The sequence below is a fragment of the Protopterus annectens genome, chromosome 3.part0 (genome assembly GCF_019279795.1).
Source record: "Protopterus annectens isolate FY-2018-M chromosome 3.part0, PAN1.0, whole genome shotgun sequence".
NCBI lineage: Eukaryota > Metazoa > Chordata > Ceratodontiformes > Protopteridae > Protopterus > Protopterus annectens.
The window spans coordinates 1382505793-1382529514 of NC_056731.1; the positions used below are offsets into that span (position 1 = coordinate 1382505793).

The 23722-nt window shown below is 40.4% G+C and overlaps 1 non-coding gene across 1 annotated transcript; it reads left to right on the forward strand.

Annotated features, from left to right (window-relative positions):
* Positions 1-21457: 21457 nt before the first annotated feature.
* Positions 21458-21530, forward strand: TRNAV-CAC. Its single transcript has one exon. It is a non-coding gene; the product is annotated as a tRNA-Val (tRNA).
* Positions 21531-23722: the final 2192 nt, after the last annotated feature.

Consider the following 23722-nt stretch of genomic DNA (forward strand, 5'->3'; position numbering starts at 1 on the left):
GAATAAAAGGTTTTATGTTACCACATACTTTCTAAAGAATATGAAGTCTGAAAATCAAATGCCCGTCATTTTAATTTATTTAACATTTGTTATCCAGGAAAGTCTGACTTGGAACAAAAAACAATTCTCAACAGAAGCCCAGGGAGAAACACACCAGATGCATGTCTTTGTAACATGGGAGGACAACAGAGCACCCAGAGAAAACTCACACAAACACAGGGAGGACATGCAGACTCACCACAGAAGACACTCCAGTCAAGAATCAAACTAGAAAACTTCCAGCTGTGAGGCAACAATGCTATTACTGTACCATCAACTATTTAATGAATTAAGAAACAGAAACCACAGATTTTATAAGGAGCAGAACACAACAAACATATGAGGCAAAAATCTGCAAAGCTTTCACAAATTGTGGTGGATAGGGAATTCAGGCTCTTACTACCTGCACCCATATATCAACTGGGGCATTACATATAGTTGCCCTGTCCACACAGTACCAAAGCAAGTCCAGTTGCCTGTCCACATAGTACCTGAGCAAGTCCAGTTGCCCTGAGAAAATTGCAGCAGTTCAGACATCCTCTTCTTGGCTCGAATTCTTGACAAAGCCAAAAATAACAGTGGAAGACCAAAAATCAGGGATAGTTTTTTAATGCAACTTATTTTACTTCAAAAGTTAATATTACAACAGGGTCTGCATTAACATGACTTTTCTGAACAATAAGAAGTATGAAACTTTAACGTCGGTCATTACTGACTGATTAACTCCTGTTACTGATTCTTTGCCTAATTTGGAAGAGAGGAAGTTCCCTTGCTTACCAGTGGGAGTGGGAAGCACTGAGCTGCCTGTTGGTCCAGTTTTGTGAGGTTTCAGCCAGTAACTTGTAGTCTATTGGTCGTTTTGGGCCAGTTCCTAGCTTCTTTCAGCCCCCTGATATAAAACACGCTAAACGCGCGTTAGCGTGATTTAGCGCGGAGTTGCCACTGTTGCACACAAGAGCAGCGGCGGTTAAACAAGGTTAAACTATTCGGGCTACCTAAATTCCACTCTTCAAATTTTCCCTTATAACTACCTTCCTCGAACTGTATTGCTGATCTAACCAGCGTATCCTATAACTAAAAAGTTAATCTCTACTTGATTCCCAAGTAGACTATTCTCTATCTGTAAAACCTAGCACTTGCTCCTACAGTACTTGCACCTTGATAAAGCACTTTTATTATAGATAGTACCCCACCAGCCTAGAACCCACATCCCTCGGAGTCTTTTGTAAGTTTTTTATCTATTACTTCTAGCATGTCGAGGGATCAGTTGCTAGTGTCCTCTCCTGCTCAACTGGTGAACCTGGGAATATTGAGGCAATGTTACAATTGCCTCATGTACACTGAACAATCCTCTCCTTCTCCCACAAAACACAAATACATGCGAGAGATGCAACTATACAGCCAAACTGGAGGCTGAGCTCTCTCAACACAGGACTGGCAAGACCAGACAGGAGGAGAAGGAAACCACACACACTACATACCCAGTCACACATAGTACCATCACAACTTCAAATCATACACATAATCACACAAAGACATACTCGGAGGCTCTGATCAAAAATCTACCAAAACAGCAGAGGCCACTAAAGCAGACACCCAAACAACTACCACCTCAGGACCAAACACATGCAACACATAGACCACACAGTCAGAGTGTCAAACAGTCACAGCCCTTAAGGCCAAACACAATGCCAGACACACTCGTCATTGGTGACTCCATAGTCAGACACACTGACGTCCCGCTCACCAGACTGAGTAAGGAGAAGGTCACAGTAAGCTGCCTGTCGGGCGCTAGAATCTGCCACATAACGCAAGCACTCAGGTCTCTCAACAGCAGGTACAAGTACGACTCAGTCATTGTCCACGCTGGTGTCAACGACCTGAGACGTACCTCCTTGGACTACATGAAAAGAGACATTGAGGAGCTCTCTGATTATGTAGCCCAAGCAGGTATGACCCTGACCTCCGTATCCTACCTTCACCTAGAATGATGCCACAATACAGGGATAAGATGATAAGCTTTAATAATTGGCTTAAATTCTGGTGTCATTCAAAGGGGATCCAATGTCTATCTGCCTGTCATGACATGCTGGACAAGCCACGCTGCTTCGCAAGGGACGGCTTGCACCTGTCACCCCTGGGCTTCCGGATATTGGCAAAGGCTCTTGCCACCCCCATAGTGCCTTTTTTAGGCAAGGCTCAAATTCTAAACCTACCACCCTAGAACACAAAAAAGGAAAAAACTAAGGGTAATGCTGCTCAATGCCAGAAGTCTCAATCTCAAGATGCACGCACTCGAGGCCCTTCTCAGTATGGAGAACATCGATGTCTGTGCTGTGACAGAAACCTGGTTCAAGGCTCCTGAAAGCACCCCAGCACTATCAGGTTTCACCTCATATCATGCGTTCCGGCCCCAAAATCCGGACAACACCAAAAAAGGAGGGGGGGGGTGTCCATATTCATAAAGGACACCCACACCTCAAGGTTGGTGGCAACGCACGATGCATCGGAGACCATCCAGGTGCAATTAACCATAGGCAAGACTGCTCTGCAATTTGTAGCATGTTACAGGCCACCCTCTCAAACCCAAGAACCTCACATGGCCTTCCTGAAAACACTGGAGGGGATAAATGTATCTCCAAATACCATCATATTAGGTGACTTCAACTACCCTAATATAGACTGGGAACACTACTCAAGCCCAAACTCTCTAGCCCAAAGGTTCCTGGAGTTCATAAACTCAAATGCCATGGAACAACTAGTCACCATCCCCACAAGAGGAGAAAACATACTTGATCTCATCATCACAAACATGGGATCACAATGTTCAACACCAGAAGTATACCCCTCACTGGTGAGATCAGTTCATAAACTAATCTCGCTGGAGGTCCTCATCCCGCCCCCACCTGAAATAAAAGAGACCACAGTGAACAACTTCTCAAAAGCCGACTTCACACTTCTAAAAACTAGTGTGGTCTCCTTTAAGGCCCCTGAGCCAGTGGTAAACATTACTCAAACTGCTGAATCACTTACAAATGCCTTCTACCAGCACCTACAGGACTGCATGGATCAGGCAATCCCAAACAAAACTAAGACTCTTTGTACCAAAGGCAAGCGTCCAGTCTGGTGGACCTCAGCCATAAACAAGCTCTACAACAAAAGGAGGAAGCTACTACAAGATAGAGCAAAATCCTTGAAAGGTAAGACACCTTTGATCATTATAAGTAAAAAACTAAGAGCTCTCATAAAATCATCCAAGGCTAACTTTGAGAGAAAAATTGCCAAGGACACAAAAGACAATCATAAGGCCTTCTTTAGCTATGTTAGAAACCTAGGAGGAAACTCCCAGATATGCTCAGAATTAGTCCAAAATGATGTGAAGATTTCTGAACCTACACACATTGCCACCATACTGGCTGACAGGTTCAGTGCAAACTTCTCCCCCCCCTCCCCCCCAAAAGGAGAGATATCTATACCAGAGGATTGTAGCCCCCCCAAACATCTCCAACGCCCAGGTGAGAACTGCTCTCTCCAAGGCAAAAAACACAGCATCCATGGGACCGGATGGTGTCCCTGGCTGTGTGCTCCACGAACTCAATGAGGAATTAAACCCGCAGTTAGGACAGCTGTTTAATCTTAGCATCACCTCAGGATACGTACCCAAGGAGTGGCGCACTGCAACTGTGGTCCCACTTCACAAGGGCGGTGCCTCCACCGACCCTGGAAATTACCGTCCCATTAGCTTGACAAGCCTTATCTGCAAAGCCATGGAGAGGATCATAATGGAACTCATAAATAAAGACATAGGGAACTTGCAGACTTTGGATCCAACCCAGTTTGGCTTTGTCAAAGGCAGATCATGCCTTTTAAACTTGGTTGACTTTTTTGAAACAGTCACCAAGGCCATTGATGAGGGAAAGGCAGTCCATACAGCCTACCTCGACCTGGCAAAGGCCTTGACACAATACCCCACTCAGGTATCATCGAAAAACTCAGCAGCTTGAATGTAAACCCATACATCACAAGATGGGTTGCAAACTGGCTAAGTGACAGAACCCACAGGGTCAGAGTTGCTGGAGCCATGTCAGACTCAAAGCCTGTCACAAGTAGTGTCCCACAGGGCTCAGTCCTGGGTCCACTCTTGTTCGGCATCTACTTTTCTGAAGTACAAGCAAACACAGGAGGGTTATGGCTGACAAAGTTTGCAGATGACTGCAAACTGGGCCATAGTCGAAAACACTTCTGACACAGATATCCTTCAGAAGGGCCTCACAGAAATGGATAACTGGTGCCAGAGCCATGGCCTAAAGTTAAACGCCAAGAAATGCATAGTCATACCCTTCGGGAAAAACAAGGTTACCCCTAGCTACCATATAGGTGGCAATCCACTGAGCACAGAAGAAGTCATCAGGGACCTGGGGACCCAGGTTGACACTAGCCTTCGTTTGACACTCATGTTGCTAAAGTAGTCAGGAAAACCTTCTACATTGCCCACCTGATCATGAAGGGATTCACATCTAGATCAAGGGAGGTCATCGTCCCCCTGTACTCATCACTCATTAGACCTATGATTGAGTACAATGCCCCATTTGGAATGTATCTGACCCGACACCTGCAGCAGCTGGAAAGGCCCCAAAAGTTCCTCACCAAGAGGATAAAGGGTCTCAAAAATATGTCTTATGCTGCCCGACTGAAAGAACTCCAGCTCTATTCAGTCTCATACTGCTTGCTCAGAGGTGACCTGTGCCTGACATATAAGGCCATGTCAAACCCAGATTTGATGAATATGCTTCACCTCAAAAGATCTAGATCCCTCAGAACCACAAGGGCGAGAGACTTAAACCTTGACACGGTTATTAATAGGACGTGCTGGAGGGACAGATTCATCACCCAGAGACTCCCTATGCTGTGGAACAAAATCCCGGTAAATGTGAGGCAGAGCACCTCGCTGGCCTTGTTCAAGAGGAATCTTGGCCAATGGATGGGAGATCGCAGATATACCCCAGGGATTACTTCAGTGTCACTGCTTGACAGAGGTACAGCAAAATAATAGGCATAGTTTTATTCAAACTAAAGGGGTGGCGAAAGCCACATATCTATGGGCTAGGCTTATAAATGCCCTTGGGCAGATAGCCTAGTATGAACCTATGAACCTATGAACCTATGAACTAATCCTCAAAGATCTACCAGAAAATTTAAAATTTATACAAAAGAGGACAAAAATATGAGGTAAAAATCAGGAACAACTGAGAGATATGGAAGGACTTCAGTAAAGGCTTGAGAAGGACAGATTCAGACAGCAATTAAAAAAACAAGGTAGCCACGTAGGAAGGGGCTTTAAGGCAGATTTTATTCCCTCTTAACTTTCTACATTAATATGAAAAATGAACAAGCAGATAGCAGGTGTGCAAACTGAATTCCTCATGCACTGACGAAACAGTGCAACCCCAGCACTCCAAACTACACATACAGAAATAAATAGGCAGAGCAGACAGCAAGTATACAAGTTATTCAGTTACCTAGTGCAAGAAACGTGACTGTACAACTGGGGCCTTCAGATTACTAAAATGTAAATTAACTAATAAAAGCAGACAGTAGCCAAGACAGATAATGTACTTTTTGGGCAAAGTGCCTGTTTTCAGAGGGAATCCAGGATTAACTGTCTGTTTAAGAGGCTTGCTCAAAATCACATAGCATGTAAATACATACATGATGGAATGGAACACAAAAAATACAGGATGAAGGTCACTAGCTGTTCAAAACTTTATTTTTTGTTTGCATCAAATGGCCAGACCAGCACATGAACATTGGAAGTTGTATCCATCATGAAGAAAAAGGTCTGATGCCTGCCCTGAGTTGAATTGCTAGAATAGACACACACACTTGCCTGCCCTGAGTTGAATCGCTGGAATAGATACACACATTTGCCTGCCTTGAGTTGAATTGCTGGAATAGACATACACACAGTTGCCCTGAGTTGAATTGCTGGAATAAGTCCACACAAAACAGTACCTGACCAGAGTTGAATCGCTGGAATAAGTCCACAGAAAACAGTACCTGGGGCATCAGTAGACTACTGCCTGCTTTCCGAATCCAGACTGGTTAAACAGCAGTCCGGATTCAAATTTGTAAGCAAGCATGCGTGCCTGAAGTTCCGGTAACTTTTTATTTACAGCTGGGGGGGAGAGGGCTGCAGTCCTGCAGTCCAATATCACGAGCCACCACTGTTTGGCAATCAAAAAAATAAATATATATATATATATATATATATATATATATATATATATATATATATATATATATAAACATATACACTTTGCATGTAAAAAATCAATTATAAAAATCATATTCTATTTTCATAACCTATTGTTAACAAAGATCGCTTTTGTCCTTGTAGATTTCTTCAGGTCTGTGTACAAGAACCCTAAAAACTATCTATAAAAATATTATTGTATAATTAGTTAGTATTGTTATTACACATCATTTTGAATAAAGTGGAAAAAAGAGAACCAGGAAAAGAAAAAATATTAAGAAAAAATGTATGATGATGGAAATAAAAAATACACTTAAATTACAACTGATTTAAAATGGTATTTAAAACCAACTGGTAGAATAAAATAAAATAAAATAAAATAAAATTAGTCATGTAAACAATGTGGCAATTTTCTAAGTTCCAGTATACTTTTATTTGAACAGCAGTAGTTTAGTCCAGGCTTCCTAAAAGAGTTCAGCTTTAATTGCCACATGAGTTCATGTTTCTCCAGAATATTTGGGATGTCTCCTTCAAGATCACCCATGTCTATGCGATCCAGGATCTGGAACTTAAAACCTGTATGTCTTTTATGAAGAGAAAGGTGTCTAGCTAGTGCATTATTTTTACATCCAGAGTGGATTTCTCACAGATGACATGAAATCCTACGCTTGAGTTTATTTAGAGACTTGCCCACATAGATTGCATCACATTCATTGCACTGTGCCCTGTAAATTACTTTTGTAGTGCTACAGTCACTCCCTGCACTGGTCTTAATGATATTCTTTAAATAAGGGCAATAAAAACTATCACCTCGCTGTATAAATATACAAAATGTACAATTAGTTTCACATCTTTTAGTGTTTCTTTCATATAGTCTAGGTTTAAATTCAATAAAACTTCAAAAGTGACATTGGTGTCTAGTGTCCCACTTCCCACTATTACAGACTTTGCTCATCAGTCTGGTGGGTGTTGAAAGGTAGGGATAACTCCACACCCATACACATGTATATACTGAATATCAGACTCACACACCCTCACCCAGTCTCACTCATGGACATATTCATCCAGCCACAGACATAGACACACACACACACACACACACACACACACACACACACACACACACACACACACACACACACACACACACACACACACACACACACACCCCACAACTACTTCTCCACTAAACTCTCTGACACTTACCTGCTAAGTGGTCTGTCCTACTAAAAGTAATGGGTGAATGAGGCATTTTGGTCATGTTAATTAACATAGCTGGTTGTGTTACCTTACATTGCTTGGCTGTGAAAATCCCTTACCACATGCATTCCCGGGTAGAGCACATGCTTAATTATCATTTGCCGCTATCCAGGAATGCCTCATTATCATTGCAGTAAGCCATGGAGACAGACTACTGCTATGATTCTATAAAGTGCATAGAATGATTCTGGTGGTGCTGTTAAAGTATTGAAAAGATCAATGCCAGATTAAAAAAAATCCATATTAGGGCTTACTGGTGGAGGTAGTCCTTTCTGAATCCTAGGGATTGTTTGTATTGAAACCTGGATAGATTGTTAAGACTTGAAAATCCACTTGACACACACTTGGACCAATAGAATGCATTTGCAATTGGTATTGCAAACATAACAAAGGGCTACATTATAAAGGAAAAAGTCTAATGTTGAAACATAACAGGAAGCATGTCTATAGGACTGGATTGTTCTCATTTCAACATAATGAAGTAACTGAGAAACTACAACTAAGGGATAGTGCAAGACAGGAGTTGTCACAATTACCTAAGGCAGAGACTGTCCCTGAGAGTTTGACTGAGTCCCATCTTGACTGTGACAGTACACCAGCTAATTCTTCAGTTACAGGAATTGACTGTGATAAAGAGGTGATGATTACAATTCAGAAAATGAAACTAAAGGAGCTTCCATGACATCATCATCTGTTCTTCTTTTTCTTTCGACTGTTCCCATTAGGGATCACCACAGTGGATCATCTGGTTCTAGTTCTTCTTATCCTCTGCATCTTGTTCTGTCACACCAACCACCTGCATGTCCTCTCTCACCAAATCCATAAAGTTTATCTTAGGCCTTCCTTTTTTCCTCTTATGTGGCAGCGCCATCCTTAGCATCCTTTTCCCAATATACCCAGCATCCCTCCTCAGCACATGTCCAAACCAATGCAATCTCATCTCCCTGGCTTTGACTCCAAACCGTCCAACCTGAGTTGACCCTCTGATATACTTATTCATAATCCTGTTCATCCTCATCACACCCAGTGCAAATCTTAACATCTTTAACTCTGCCATGTCCAGCTCTGACTCCTGCCTTTTTGTCAATGTCACCATCTCCAACCCATATAACATTGCAGTCACACTACCCTCTTGTAGACTTTCCCTTTCACTCTTACTGGTACCCGTCTATCACAAATCGCTCCTGACAATCTTCTGCACCCACTCCATCCTGCCGGTATACTCTTCTTCACCTCTCTTCCACACTCGCCATTACTCTGAACTGTTGATCGCAAGTATTCAAACTCCTCCATCTTCACCAACTTTACTCCCTGCATCCTCACCATTCCTCTATCCTCCCTCCCAGTCACACACATATATTCTGACTTAGTCCTGCTGACCTTCATTCCTCTCTTCTCTGGAGTATATCTCAATCTCTCTACCCTGTTCCCTACTCTTACTACAGATCACAATGTCATCTGCAAATATCATAGTCCACAGGGACTCCTGTCTGATCTCATCTGTCAACCTGTCCATCACCATTCCAAACAAGAAAGGGCTCAGAGCTGGTCCTTGATGTAATCCCACCTCCACCTTAAATGCATCTATCACTCCCACCACAGACCTTACCACTGTCACACTACCCTTGTACATATCCTGTACTGCTCTTACATATGTCCTCATACAATGCCACAACTCCTCTCTAGGCACCCTGTCATATGCTTTCTCTAAGTCCAGAAAGATACAAGGTAACTCTTTCTGACCTTCTCTATATTTCTCCATCAACACTCTTAGAGCAAACATTGTATCTGTAGTGCTCTTTTCCGGCATGAAACATACTGCTGATCACTTATCATCACTTCCCTTCTTAACCTAGCTTCCACTACTCTTTCCCATAACTTCATGCTGTGACTAATCAAGTTTATCCCTCAGTAGTTACTACAGCTTTGCACATCACCCTTATTCTTAAAAATCGGTACCAAAGCACCTTTTCTCTAGTCCTCAGACATCCTCTCACTTTCCAGGATTTCATTAAACAATCTTGTCAAAAACTCCACTTCCATCTCTCCTAAACACCTCCATGCTTCCACAGGTACTATATGTCATCTGGACCAAAAGCCTTTCCATTCTTCATCCTCTTCATAGCTGTCCTTACTTCCTCCTTGCTAATCTAGTGCACTTCCTGATTCACTATCCCCACATCATCCAACCTTCTCTCTCTCTCATTCTCTTCATTCATCAGCCCCTCAAAGTACTCTTTCTATCTGCTCAACACACTTTCCTCACTTCTGAGTACATTTCCCTCATTATCCTTTATCACTCTTACCTGCTGCACATCTTTCCTTGCTTGGTCCCTCTGTCTAGCCAGTTGGTACCAGTCCTTTTCTCCCTCCTTAGTGTCTAAACTTTCATATAACTCTCCATACACCTTATCCTTATCCGTCACCACCTCTCTCTTTACCATGCACCTCTTCTCCTTATACTCCTGTCGACTTTCTTCATCTCTCTGACAATTCCACATTTTCTTCGATAACCTCTTTCTCTGTATACTCTCCTGTACTTCCTCATTCCATCACCAGGTCTCCTTGTCCTCCTTCCTCTGTCCAGATGTCACACCAAGCACCTTTCAAGCCGTCTCCCTTACTAGCTCTGCTGTAGTTACCCAGCTATTTGGTAACTCCTCACTGCCACCCAGTGCCTGTCTTAACTCTTCCATGAACTCCAACTCACAATCTCCCTTTTTCAACATGACACCATCTGATCCTTGGCACTGCCCTCACATTCCTCTTCTTCTTGATCACCAGCGTCATCCTACAGACCACCATTCTATGCTGCCTAACTACACTTTCCCCTGTCACCACTTTACAGTCTCCAGTCTCCTTCAGACTGGACTTCCTGCATAGGATATAACCTTCAGATTGCCCTCCTGCATAGGATATAGGTTCATAGGTAGGTACTAGGCTAATGGCCCTGGAGCCTATATAAGCCTAGCCAAAAAGGTTCCCTGGCTTTCACCACCCAAGAAAATTATTTTCCTGTGCCCCTGTCAAGCTGTGCTGCAGAAGTGATCCCCGGGGAGAATTTTCTATTTCCCATCCAGTTGTCAAGATTTTTCTTAAAAAGGGCCATTGAGGAGCTTTGCTTGACATGAATGGATAGCTTGTCTCAGAGTATGGGAAGTCTCTGGGACAGGAATCTATCTTGCCAGCATGTTTTGTTTATTGTGGTGTGGGTATAAGACATCATCATCTAGTATTAAGTATAAATTATCTACATTTGGGAGAGTCATTCTAAAGTTATCCAAGTGGAATGACTATGTCATTTGTTATAATGTCAAAGAATGGGTTAATATCGCTAATTACTGCACATTATAATTGCATGCATTGTATGTGTTGTTGATTTATCTATTTGTTTTGCATGTATTTACCCCTGATGATGTATTCATGCCATGTGACATCCCTAGTTTGTAGTATAGCAGGAACCTATAGACAGTTTGATGGAAAGATCTGCAAGTGCCAATTTATCAAGTCAATATTGCCGAAAAACACTTTCAGAAATCATAGACACTGATCCTTTAGTGTGACCTTGGATTTAATACATATGCACGCACACACACACACACACACACACACACACACACACACACACACACACACACACACACATATGTGTGTGTGTGTGTGTGTGTGTGTGTATGTGTGTGTGTGTGTGTGTGTGTGTGTGTGTGTGTGTGTGTGTGTGTGCATATAACAGCTGGGGTGTGTAGGGATATGTCATAGTACAGGCGATGAAGGGGGACTTGCACACTCCCATGCAAATGAAGACTTTGCTGATTACTGAAAGTATTATTCAGTGATTTACATTCAATGAATTGATCCTTGCAAAAAATGTTGGTTAATTCAACATGAATCTAGTATAGTACATAATGATACAGTACAGTACAGTACAGAATATTACATGCATATTTTGAATAATTATAGCATTCAGATTAAAGGGAGGGACAGACGTAATGCACTGTGCTGTGTATTTTATTTTGGTCCCCTTGGACCTCATTTATATTGGGCCAGCCCGCAGTGCCCTATGCCCACTCTGGATCTACTAGCCATACTCCTACCCCCTTGAACTTGCTCAGGTGTTGATGGAGCTGGTTGTGGATCTTGATGACATCCTGTGGGCTCAGCTATCTGTGCTTCCTTCCTGTGGATTTTTTTTATTTTATTTCCCTACCCACTTTTCCCTTTCTCATCCCCTACACTCACTGGTTGCATTTGAGGGTAACTCCCTTCTTTGAATCACACCTCTCATTAAGGAGTGTCATGGGTGTGAGCCCTCCCTCCATGATGTACACAGCCACCCCTCCCTACCACTCTGTCAGGCATCTGAGTCTCTAACTGAACTAGGATTGGCTGGGCAATTGTTAATGTTTTTAGCCAGAGATCTGGGTAAATTTGAACTGTTCAACAAAAAAGATAAGTATATATTAAGCATGCATCGCACTTTTTAACTATATTTTGCTTAACTGCTGCTTTATTTATGCTGTTTTTTTACAGCTGTGACTGTTTTTTTTTTTTTTTTTTGCATTTTGAATTTCTAGTACGTCTGTATTTCATAGCATAGGCTAGATTCAAATTTGCTAAATCTAGACTGTTTGGTATTACTTGAGCACTAAAATCAGCCATCCTACATTAAGAATGCCCTCCTCCACCCTTGTGGCAGATGTGTGTAGCCCAGGACCCATCTGAGTTGGAGATTGCTAGAAAAAGGCTCAGTTTTGGGCTTTCCTATTGGTTAATTTATGTTAAAACTGTTTAACTTAGCTTGTGTTTAAGTCCTGCATTTGCATGGCTGTGCATGGTTCTGCAAGGTTTAATGCTGCTGTGTGCAAATGCAAATACTTAGAAACACAATTTTCCCTTGATATCTGCTAGAGAACCCTTCTTAGCTCCACTGCCTCTCTGTGCACAGCACAGTTGCACATTGCTATCTGGCGAGCAACTTAGTTGTGCATTCTGAGGCGTGGAAGTAGTCTTCCACCCTTAAGTCCTCCACAGAATAGCCGCATTTGTTAGTCTCACAAGCAAACCCTGGTCCATCTAGCCCATCCCCACTTGTTACTACAATATATACTTGTCATAATAGATGGATAATTTCTAAACATTTTTCCAGCCAACCTGACTGACATGGTCATCCTGAGGCAATGTAATAATTGCCTCATGTATACTGACAATCACTTGCTCCTAAAGCAAACAAACAGCATATGAGAGATGTAACTATATCATGAAATTAGAATCAGTCCTCTTACATAACAATATACAAGACATGTAACAGGTTGTCAGAACACAGAACACCCCTCTCACACAAGATAAAGACAAGACACATAACCCCACATACACGGAGGTACTCACGAAGAGCCCACCAAAAGACAAGAGACCTCCAAGCACAAACAACATACACATACTGGTACATGAACAGAATCCACCACTACACATAACAATACACATATCAGTTTCTCAACAATTAAGCCCCTAAGGCAAAACACCTCGGAACCTAATGTTCTGGTCATAGGCAATTCACTAGTGAAATGCACAGATGTCCCCATCACCAGGTTGAACAAGGAGAAGGTCATGGTCAGCTGTCTGTCAGGTGCCAGGATTTGTCAAATCATGCACACACTCAAGTCGCTCAGCAACAAGTACTGTTATGATTCTGCCACTCTCTCGTAGTACATTTATTTTTATTTTTATTTATTTAGTTATTTATTTATTTAACATTTGTTTACTGGTAAAAGTCTGACTTGGAAAGAAGCCAATTTTCAGTGGAGGACCAGGGAGAAATGCATGTCTTTGTAACATGTCATATGTTGGTGTGAATGACTTGAGATGTACCTCTCTGGACTATATGAAGAGAGAGACATGACCAAACTGTCAGGTTATGTGTTCCAGACAGGTGTGTCCCTAGCTCTATGCAGCATTTTACTTTCACCTAGGAAGATGCCACAATACAGACAAAAAATGATTGATTTCTATAATAGCTTAGCTTCTAGTGTCACCCCAGAGGATCCAGTATCTGTCTGCATGGGAAGACATAGTCAACAGTCCATGCTGCTTTGCCAGAGATGGCTTTCAACTGTCTCTTCAAGGCTTTCGTATACTGGCAAATATACTTGCCTCCCCCACAGCGACTTTTTTAGGCAATGTCCAAACAACAACATTTCCGATGTAAAGAAATCCAATAAAGGCAGCTTAAGGTCATGCTTCTTAATGCTAGGAGTTAAACACTAAACTGCACTCCCTGGAAGCACTCCTCACCTTGGAAGATACTGACATCTGTGCACCCACTGACACTTGGTTCAAGGCTGCTGAAAGCATCCCTGTTGTACAAGGCTACAATACCTTTCACATGTTCAGTCCCCAAAATGAGTCTGAAAGAACCAGACTTGGAGGTGTATCCATCTTCATTAAATCCAAATACACATTGAGACTGGTGAAACAGTACAACTCTCTTGAGCTACTCCAGGTCCAATTAACTATAGGTAAAATATCCTCCACATCATCACTAGCTACAGGTCCCCTACCATGAACCAGGAGAAGCACACCCCCTACTTGGACTTGCTAGAGTCTCTCAGTATACAGTCAAATACCTTGGTCATGGGAGATTTCAACTATCCTTCCATCGACTGGGCAACTTATATGAGCACAAACAAGATTGTGATGAGGTTTCTGGACTTTGTTAATTCAAATGCCCTGGAAGAGTTGATCTGCACCCCACAAGGGGCTCAAATGTCCTGGACCTAGTGCTTACCAACTTGGGAGAATCACTGCACTACTCCCTATGTGTTGCCCTCCCTGGTAAGTCAGACCATAAATCTGTCTCATTTGAAGTAAAGATCAAACCTGTCATCTCCACAGGAGGAAAAAAACTAAAAAATGTCTCCAAAGCAAACTATTGCCTACTAAGCGATGGTATGAAAAGTTTCAAAGCTCCTGCCAAATAGCCAACAATGACTCCTATGCAGAGGAATGCACAAATGCATTGACTCGACTGTACCCAACAGGAACAAAACCAAGTCTTCCTGAAAAAAAAAAAACAAGCAACCCTGGTTGAATGTAAGTATAAATAAGCTGTACAAAAAATAAAGAAACTGATATCTAAGAACAAGAGAGAACTTACTCAGCAGAGGAAGAATACCCTCCACAGCTTGAACATGCAAGTCAGATATCCTAAGTCATCTAAAGATAGTTACACATCTAAATTAGCATCCTTAGCTCAAGACAATCACAAGACATTCTTTAGCTATATCCAAAACCTAAAAGGGAATGTCCAGCTGTGCACCGAACTTATAGTGGACAGTACCACTCACACTGAACCTGAGGAAATTGCCAATCTGCTAGCTGACAGATTTGGCAATAACGTCACCTCCCCCCTTGTCCCCACCAGACATACCCCAAAGCATTCTTGACACCAGTCCTCTACTGAGTATCTCCAAAGAACAGGTCATAAAAGCACTCTTCAAGGCTAAAAACACAGCCACTATGGGGCCAGATAACATCCCAGGCTGCTTACTAAACAATCTAAAACAAGACCTAGCAGAATCACTCAGCACTCTCTTTAACCACAGCCTGAGAACTGGCTTTATCACAGCAGAGTGAATAAAAACAACAATAATCCCCTTGCACAAAGGGGGGGGGGTTCCATCAACTGATCCTGGGAACTATTGACTCATAAGCATAACCAGCCTTATCTGCAAAGTCACAGAAAAAATCATCATGAACCTTATCCACAATGACATGTGTGACCTTCAAACCCTGGACTTGACCCAGTTTGGTTTTGTCAAGGGTAGATCTTGCTTATTAAACCTAGTGGATTTATTTGAGAATGTCACCAAAGGACTGGATGAGGGCAAAACAGTACATACCACATGTCTTGATTTAGTCAAGGGCTTTGACACAATTCCCCATTCAGGTATCAAAGAGAAATTCTTCCAGCTGAGGAATAACCAGTACATTACTAGATAGATAGCAAACTGGTACACTGGCAGAATGCACACTGTCAAAGTAGGGGAGTCTACCTCCACCAGTAGACCAGTTACCAGTAGGCTACCACAAGGATCTGTGCTGAGCCTTCTACTGTTTGGAATCTATTTCTCTGAAGTTCAGGCAATAGTAGATGGCCTGTGGTTTACCAAATTTGCAGATGACTGTAAACTGGGAGCAATCATAGACTCCCCTGACAATGTTAACATGTTAGAGAAAGGGCTGACACAGGCAAATGATTGGTGCCAAACTCATGGAATAAAACTTAACATAAAAAATGCCTCATTATTCCCTTTGGCAAAGAAGTTGTTTTTCTTTAGGCTTTTCCCAGTTAGAGGTCGCCACAGTGGAACTCCGGTCCGCTAATGATTGGCAGTCGATTTTTATGGTGCCGAGGTGCCAGCCCGATGCCCAACCTTCAAAGAAGGCACACCCATTCACGCATGTTTTTCGAATGGCACCTACTAATTATGATATAGATAGCACCCCTCTAAGCTCCAACTCAGTGGTGTGAGTCTTGGGTGCACTGGTTGATAGCAATCTAAACCTCAATTACTATGTGTCCATAGAAGTAAGAAAAGCATTCTACATTGTGAATCTCATAAATAAGGGCATCACATCCAAGACCAGGGAGGTTACAGCTCTGCTGCACTAGCCCTTATCAGCCACTAATTGTGTACAATGATCCCTTCTGTATGTACCTCACCAGACACCTGCAGCAACCAGCGAGACCACAGAAGTTTCTAACCAACTCCTCAATAACCCTATTCAAGTGTAACCTTGACAACTGGATGAGTGACAGTAAATTCACCCTGTGGGTGGCACCTATGTCCCTCATAGACTGGGGCAGTTGGTGCTGATCACAGAATGGCTTTGCTAATGACTAACTATGGTCAATAAGGGTACTCAGGTTATTACACAGCTATGCTTATAAAGGACCTAGATCCAGTAGCCTAGTAACCTCCTATGAACCTAGGAACCTATCCCTCTATGCCAACGGCGTGGCTTACTGTGTATTGTATCTTTATGTATCCCATTCAGATGCAGTACATGAAAGATTCTATGTGATCCTTTCTTGCTTAGTCGGTTACTCCCATGTCATTAAAACAGATGGTTGCTTATTTACCTACTCCAGTCATAATGCTGTTTGGTGCCTACAACCTGAACTTGAATGGGGGATCAAAGGTGCCATGAAATACATACACGGTAGCAGCAGGAATGGGTAAAGTATGAGGAAGCAGGTGACACAAAGATGCAGCACAACAAGCACTGTGCTGTGATTTCTAGCCAAATTTAGGAATACATAAGGAAAAACTCCTAATCCCTGCCGAATGACAGCTGCAGTCCTGGTTCTCAGTTCCCTCTACTGGTGTCCTACAGCACCAGTGGCTAGGGAGACAAATGGGTTGATATAGGCTAAACAGTTTGATGCAGCCTTGTAATGTTTTTATTTGATTATTTTAGCATTTTCTATTGTATTATAAAGGATGTCTGCATACACTGTCAAAACATGCTGGTGGCTATGCCACACCTTCCTGCGTGGATGCAAAGCTCCCACCAAATTTTAGGCAGCCAAAAATATGAGACACATAACTTCACCACCTTTACTTGGGTAATGCTATTTATGAGTTTACTTGTGTTTCTTATTTTGCTTGAAAGAGACAGAGCTCTCCGATCTTGCTTGTTGCTTTGCTTAATGCTCACTGGCACAGATGTTGCACTAGCCTTTCCAAAGCAGATGTTTTAAATGAATCAGGAAAGAAGTCATTTTATTTATTTGTTTCTAAATTCTGTCAACTCAATGAGAATAATAATAATAATTGCCATATTCATCAGGGTGAGGAGCATCTGCAAACTTTACAGAAAAGCATACAGCTCTTCTTTGCATTGCTGTTCTGATGTCATACCATAAATACAATGTTTATCTTTTAATTCCCAAAGCAAAAGATTGAGATGAGGACCTTGAAGTAACATATGATGCTGACATATAACACTGACATGGTGAGGTATTGAAGGGGCCACACTGTAACAGCTGCAGTGGAGAAAAAGTAGGAACTGCAGTTTCTGTGTCTTACAACTCAGGATGAACTTTTCAAACAATGCACTCATATTCTTGTCCAGGATAGAAGGTATTGCACTGTACTTTCTGGTCAACAGGGGCAGGTGTTATGAGTGTATGAAACGTCTCCTGACTTCTTCTGGATGACAGTTAATCATCTGTGAACTGAGGGGGTGGAGCTAGGAACTAAACCTTCTATTTAAGGGGTAAAATAAAACATTTCAAAACTTTACTGGAAAAAGCTCACCCAGACTCTGCCACAGCTTGCTGTGAGGGAAAGGTTAGTTTGCTTTTGATTTATTGTACTTTGTATTCATTTATTGCCTTTTTCTATTTTGTATATTGTGATTTGTTTTCTTTACACTGTGTTTTGCTTGTATTCTGCTTTTAATTGCATAGTGAAACTTGAAAAAAGACTTAGACTGTGTGACCTTTTCACTCTTTAGTTTGGAAGTTAATTGGGATATTTTGCTAGCATCTTAATGGTTATGGACATCAGCTGGGTATAAAGACCCTATATTTCTAAAGTATAACCAAAGAGTCCACTTATGCTGTGCTGATGAGGTCATAAGAAGACAGAAACATGCATGTCCACAGCTAGTGGGGTTTGGCTTTATTGGCTTGAATGGATCCACAAAGATTTACCAAGAAAAAGTAAAAAGTCATGGACATTCAGAAGCCATATAGCTGAAACACCTGATGTCCTTAAGAGGTCATTTGCATATATCTCATTGGCCTGTATTACAGGAGGTTTAAGATATCACACAATGAAAACTCTAGCTTGGCTAGGTTTTTTTCTTGTTTTTAGTAACTGTTTGTGTGACCTTTTCACTATTTGGTTTATATTTACATATACGTGCATACATACATTTTATATATATATATATATATATATATATATATATATATATATATATATATATATATATATATATATATATATATATATATATATGGGTTACCTTCAGTTTACCGAACGTCCACTTCCCCGACATGCAGTTCACTGACACTTTCACAAAGCCAATGTTTCCTGTGCAGTAATTAACTGTTTGGCCATCTACTTGAACTTTGCCCATTACCCCCGTGATAGTGCGTTCTCAGAGTTGGTATATTTAAAAAGGGGGGGTGTGGAGGGCAAAGCCTCCCCACATAGGAGGGTGTGGGGGTATAGCCCCCCCCCACATTGGTGGATTTCATTTTCTTTGAGTAGTTCCTTCCATCAGGATGGCCAAGTGTTTACTTACCTTGTGGTAAACATCGGCTTTGTGACTGTCAGTGATCTGAAGTGTCGGTGAACTGTGTGTCAGGGAAGTGGCCGTTCAGTAAACTGAAGGTAACCCATATATATGTTTTGTGTGTGTGTGTGTGTGTGTGTGTGTGTGTGTGTGTGTGTGTGTGTGTGTGTGTGTGTGTATGTATCTATATATCTATCTATATATATATATATATATATATATATATATATATATATATATATATATATCACACACACCTACAGACTGGCAGTTGAAGAGAAAAAAATACTTTTCATAAAAAAGGTTTTCTTTTTTATTCTGTCCCTGTGCATGCATGCATATATTCAAGTGTAGCACCAGCAGGTAAAATGTACTTTCACTTTTAAATATGTCTCAGTCAGTCATTCAAACACAAGACATCTGACACAGTCTGCCCTAAGCCAACAGGAAAAGGCTGCTCATTGCTTTGTCTAGCAAGCTAGCCAGTCCCCACTGAACCACTTTTGTAGACCCCAACACAGTAGGATGAAGAGGAAATAAGGCTGCCATATTCACAATGGGAGTGTGCCTAAAACTATCTAGCTGAACAAGATGCCTTTTTTTAAACAGGAAATAGAACTTCAAATATGCAACGTATACAGCTATGTGAGTTCCGGATCCCTAAATGGGAAAGTCAGCTGTAAACTTTGATAATTTAAATTGTTCTGTGAACCACACTTTTAGTAACAACAGAACTATAGTTTGTACAACCTTGCATTCCTTCCAGTTTCTTGTAGATTTGTTGCTATTCAAAGTAAAATTAAAACAGATGGTCATACTATGTGCTTAAACACTAAAAACAGTGATCTGCAAGCACCCAACAGATATTATTTAAAAATAAAGAAGTCATGAGTGAGTAAAATCTGTATTTCGTGGACACTCTATGACCTTAATCTGTGTGCCCCCGGCATTGCATGCCACAGGGGCAGTAGTAATGCCATAAATTAAGTCATATAGGAAGGGCAAAGTATTCTAAATGAAAATCACGTCTTCAAATCTAAAATGTAACTGCCATGTTCAGAGGGCATCTAGGAAAATTTATTGTATTAGGTAATGGAAATGTTCAACGTGACAGGTCATTGTTTATAGAATTAAACATACAATCATTTGTTTACTGTTTTGTCATGTTTTTTCACCAAATTTTCAATTCACTTGTGTTCCTACAAACCCGTCTTAGCAAAATAGTGGAAATGTTAAACAACTTTGTGTTTGCCTTTCAGAATAACTTTTTTCATGATTTCTAGATGAAACATGGTGTAAAAAACAGCAACAAGTGTGCACTTATAAACCGTTTTTCTTGTGGCTTTCTAAGTTTGGTTACTGCTCTTTCTACTTTCTATTGCCTGAATCATTGTGCTAAATGTTTTCTTAACAGCCTTTCTAAACCCATTCATAGTGTCCAAATACTCATGTTAGCACTCTGCAGCTGTCCCTTTTCATGTACTGTCAGATTTACTTTTTTCTGCAATATATTTGTCTTTGTCAGTGCCACTAATTACTATTTTCTCTAAATGTGTTTCTTATTTCCACTCACTAGTCATCTCTTATAAGTAAAGTATATATTTTCCTAATAACTCTTGAATCATATCTACTTCTACCCATTCTGCTGACTTCCTTCTCCGAGAGTGGCTTCTCATCTCTTTTCCAACTGACTGCATTTGTAACTGTTTAGAGAGGGCCACAAAAGAAGCCAGTTGCCTTAATTCTCAAATAATGCAGTCTCTGGGAATGAATGAAAATAACCTGACAAGCACAGTATTGTGGTGTCAGGTTTCTTCTAATCTAGCTGTTTCTACGCTTTCTTTTGACCGATATAGTAACAATGTTGAGTATGTGAAAAGTCAGCTTTAAAGGTGGGTGGAGACATTTTGCAGTCCATAAACTGCAGCTGGTCTGCAAGTATGCAATTTGATCTTGCAATTTAACATACTGTAACAGGGAGCTGTAAGTCTCGGATTGCAAATATGCTCTACTTGTTTGCACTCCTAAAAAACATTTCTGCAAAAGCTTATATACAGTGTTTACTACAAAAAGGTTTTCATATTATTTTTGTAGAATTCAAATCACTAATCAGTCCATGTTTTTGTAGTACAAAGATTACTTAAATCATCACCTCATAATTTTGTAGAATCAATGTTAGCTAGTATTTCTTAAACATGAAATGCAGAGAGTTCCTGTTCAGTGAATTTTCATTTCCATAAAGCTGAGTTGCAAAATAATTCTGGAGAGTAGATACTGCATCACCACTACGTTAGGACGTTTTTGTCTTTCTGAATAGTGCCAGATAATGAAATGAATAGTGAAAGCTGTTTTTCAGTTCTTAAATATCAGGCATTTGTCAGTGCCTGCATATTTCATTTGCACTTAAAATTGAGCACTTATAGCAACATGTAATGCAGTCTTTCAGAGTAATTTAACACTAGCCAGTTTGAGAAGTACAGTTTTAATTTCCTAAATTTGTCATATCTAAAAAGGACTTAATATTTTTCATATGAAAAAATGCCCATAATGGCAAGCTGATACTATTTTTCAGAGCCATAGAAAGATGTAATGCTTCAAGTTTCTGTAGTGTAGTGGTTATCACGTTCGCCTCACATGCGAAAGGTCCCCGGTTCGAACCCGGGCAGAAACATATTTACCTACTTTTCTTTTTTCATTATAATATACTTTTATTTTGTTTTCTGTTTAACCCACACACATGAATTGAAAAGTTGTAACATTATGCATAGAAACATAAAAATAATCACAACTGAAGATATACACAGTTACCTGTGAAATCTAGTAATTTTTATAATTTTATCACTTTTATTCAAGATATTTTTGGCTTGCATGACATGACAGGAATTTATTCTAATTTGAAAACATTAAAAAGTACTACAAGTGGGCAGATATACTATCACCAGTGAATCTGGAACTTTTTTTTATCTTGTTGTCACTTTACCACTTTTATTTGAAATGCTAGTGACTTGCATGGCATTTGATAACAATATATGTTTATTTGTGCAATGCATAAGTTGCAGAACATCACTTTTTAATATAAACAGAACAGTGTGGGCAGTAGCAATGAAATATGCTAGACTCTTTATGCGGTTTTCTGAGACAGTTGCCATATTGAAACTTTTATGTCAAAACATTAGCAATGCATAACATTCTGAAGTTGCTTTCACAGATTTCATTGCAATTGTATAATTACATTTAAGGTTATATTTGTATAAAAAGTACACAGCCCAGCTGCCTGAGTATGGAATATGCATCTTCAATAAAACTTAAACTGTGCATTTGAATTGCATAGTATTCTCTGCTACACCCCCTTGTTTCTAAGCAAAACTGTTCTTTAGATGTATCTTTATGGTATCTGACTAGATACACTTCACTATTAGTTATGGTTGCTAGTCTTGGTAGTGCAGTGGCTGTTTTATCCTATCACAGGCAAAGGGTCTATTATCTAAAATTGGGCAGAATTAGATAGATACACTTGATGCAGCTGCACTGGGTATTATGAAATAGCTGTCTCCTTGATGAAACAGAGCTTGCTTTATATGATGTTAAAACAAGACCAGTTTTAAATTAGTGGTCAAAAATCAGAGACCACATTTTCCTTGGAAAAGAAATGAACCCTGACACCTCTCTTACTGACACTGTACCATGAAAGGGAACCTTACGAAGTAACTGGTGTATGGATGTACTATGCAGTCTTTGTCATAATAATGATTAGCAATGCAGATGCAAGTCTTACTGAAAATTATGATGGAAACCTAATAAATACAAAAAAATGAGGCTTAATTGTATGGTATTCCACATAAAGAGGGATGAAAATGAAGTATATGTATTAGCAAACTAAATTTCAAACTAGGATGCTGTGAAATATCTATAAAGAAAAAAGCAAAGAAATTGCTATTAACAAATTCTAAGCCTACCACAGCTATGATGCCATACATGCTACATCACTATATGACCACACATAATTCAAAAGCACCTCACTCATATGCTTCACAAACAATAATAACACAAGCAAATTACATCACAAGCTGTCATTCTTCAGCAGCTGTGAAATGAGCTCAGGTGATACAAGTGACTAAGTTTGAAAACAACTGAACACATTTCTGTTTAATTTTTGATTTTGTGACGTGAACAGTCTTACTTTTTTTGTCTTGCTGTCTACATTAATGTACTTTTTTAGAATGTTTCTTACACAGCCTCTATTATTTGCTTGTTTTATATATTTTCTAATGCATATTATTTTTAACCACACCAAAGTAATGAAGCTGATTCAGTAAATGTGCATCAAGAGAAGTTAAGAACAGAAATTCTGGGACCCATACCTGCAGGTCCTGAAACAGTAAGATTTAACTCGTGAAAATAGACTTTAAATATACTAATTCCCAGACCATAGCACCTCAGAGTATTTCCCTTACTCACAGCCTCAGGTATTGTGATCTCAGATTTAGGATATATAAACTGAATGGGATGTCAGGGTGCAGGGGTCTTACCGTCTGAAAAAAAAACTACATTTTGTAATTTCCGGAGTTACAGCTACTGATCTCAACTTTGTTAAAAGCAATTAGGCAAGTACTCCAACTGATTATGGGGTAGCCTGAATGGTCAGTATTATGTCAAACTGTTGTTTCTTGGAAGGCTTGTGTATATATGCATGTTTGTTTCCCACTGTACTGGGGTGGTTGTCAAAACAGGTCAGTTGGTAGCACCCGTTAAAAATGATTTTGCTGTCTACTTTTGTTGTACAACTGCAAGACTGTTATTCTAGTACTGAAAACAAAGAATAAATATATTTTGCATTAAGTATAACTGCTTACCTCACAGTGT